This window comes from Prionailurus viverrinus, chromosome B3 (genome assembly GCF_022837055.1).
Source record: "Prionailurus viverrinus isolate Anna chromosome B3, UM_Priviv_1.0, whole genome shotgun sequence".
NCBI lineage: Eukaryota > Metazoa > Chordata > Mammalia > Carnivora > Felidae > Prionailurus > Prionailurus viverrinus.
Genome location: NC_062566.1, coordinates 100,891,861 through 100,893,969, shown reverse-complemented (window position 1 = coordinate 100,893,969; position 2,109 = coordinate 100,891,861). Strand labels below are relative to the sequence as shown.

Genomic DNA, 2,109 nt, shown 5'->3' with positions numbered 1-2,109 from the left:
ACAGCACACCTGTATCCCTTGGATAAATACCTAGTAGTGCAATTGCTGGGTTGTAGGGTAGTTCTATTTTTAGTTTTTTGAGGAACCTCCATACTGTTTTCCAGAGTGGCTGAACCAGCTTGCATTCCCAACTTCTTTTATTTTTATTATTATTTTTAATGTTTATTTTTGAGAGAAAGAGAGAACACAGGGAAAGGGCAGAGAGAGAGGGAGACAGGATCTGAAGCAGTCTCCGGACTGTGAGCATAAAGCCCTACGTGGGACTCAAACTCACAAACCGAACTGTGAGATCGCAACCTGATTCAAAGTTGGGTGCTTAACTGACTGAGCCAGCCAGACACCCCGTCTTTATATTTTTTTTAAAGTTTAGTTATTTCGAGAGAGAGTGCATGTGAGTGGGGGAGGGGCAGAGAGAGAGAGAGGGAGCTAGAGAACCCTAAGCAGGCTCCATGCTGTCAGTATGGAGCCAGACATGGGGCTCAAACCCACAAACCATGAGATCATGACCTGAGCCAAAATCAAGAGTTGGACACTTAATGGACTGAGCCACCCAAGTGCACCTGTGTTCACTTCTTTTAAAGTGGGGTAGACTGGGGCACATGGCTGGCTCAGTCTCTAGAACATGTGACTCTTGATCTGGGGGTTGTAAATTTGAGCCCCACATTGACTGTTGAGATTACTTAGAAAAAAAAATAAAATCTTGGGTTTTCTTTCTTTCTTTCTTTCTTTCTTTCTTTCTTTCTTTCTTTCTGAGAAAGAGAGAGGGCGCAAGTGTGTGAGGGGCAGGGAGTCTCAGGAGGGTCAGAGGGAGAGAGAAGGGGAGAAGTGGGGCTCAAGCTCACCTGATGTGGGATTCAAACTCATGAACCATGAGATCATGACCCGAGCTGAAGTCAAATGCTTAACGACTGAGCCACCCAGTGGCCCCCCAAAAGAAAAATCTTTAAAATGGGATAGACCAGAGTGAAATGGAAGGGATTGAGATTGTGGTGAGAAACCAATTTGCAAGCTATTCCAAGTGTCCATGGGAGAAATGATGACCATTAACTAGGTGATAACAATATATATGCAACAAATTACCTTTAAAATGTTCCCCTAGCTTTGCGCAGTGGCAGTATCGTAGCCAATGAGGTTTATCCGAGGCGCGATTATTGCTAATTAAAATGTTCCCCATATGGGAGAAGACCAAATTTTATATTTAGTAACAATAAAATTGCGATAAAGCATTGATCACAATTTAGAGCTGTTTTTTTCAGACACTGTTAGAAAAATATTTAATATCTGATCTAATGAACTAAGTTACATGGTCAGAAGTTCTTTATAGTTCCAGTTACAGAAGTCCCTCCAAATTAGTTTTTTTTTCTAATATACAAGACTTAATCAGAATTGCAGATCTCATAAGGTAGCTTTATTTTTCAATTCCTTCTGCAGGTTATGTCCCCAAAATGAAGATAATAACTAATCCTTAAACCCATATTGAAAACTGTTCATTCTTAGTCATCAAAATCCTCCTCAAAGCTAACAATTACTTACTGTTTCAGGAATAACTTGTCTTCTTTAAAAAAAAATTTTTTTTTAATGTTTATTTATTTTTGAGAGACAGAGACAGAGGAAAAAAACCCAACAAAACAAACAGCACAACTGCAGAAGGGCCACAGAGAGAGGGAAACATGCAATCCAAAGCAGGCTTGAGGCTCTGAGCTGTCAGCACAGAGCCCCGTAGGGAGCCTGAACCCACAAACAGTGAGATCATAACCTGAGCCCAAGTCAGGCTTAACCGACTGAGCCACCCAGGAATAACTCACCTTCTTTAACTCAGAGACCCATGTTGGGTCCAGAGTGGCTGGGAAGGTGACCCAATCTTAGGCTTCTTGAATGCACCATAAAAGCTCTTCAAAGTTTAGTCAAAGAAGAGTTTTCATTAGTACCAATGACTCAAGCAGTTGCCTTTAGAGCTAGAGATCTGGAAGTTTTCTACCCCCCTCTCATTCAATCTTTTCCTATCCCAATCAATTACAAAGTTCTATAGTATGGTAAACCTATTCCCTTCCTATTTTGCAATCAGGATTATAACAATACCTGCTTAATTGGTCTCTCTGTCCCCTCCAC

At 41.2% G+C, this 2,109-nt stretch overlaps 1 pseudogene; it reads left to right on the top strand.

The window, feature by feature from the left end:
* The first annotated feature begins 1,097 nt into the window (after positions 1-1,097).
* Positions 1,098-1,216, top strand: LOC125169385 (uncharacterized; annotated as a pseudogene).
* Positions 1,217-2,109: the final 893 nt, after the last annotated feature.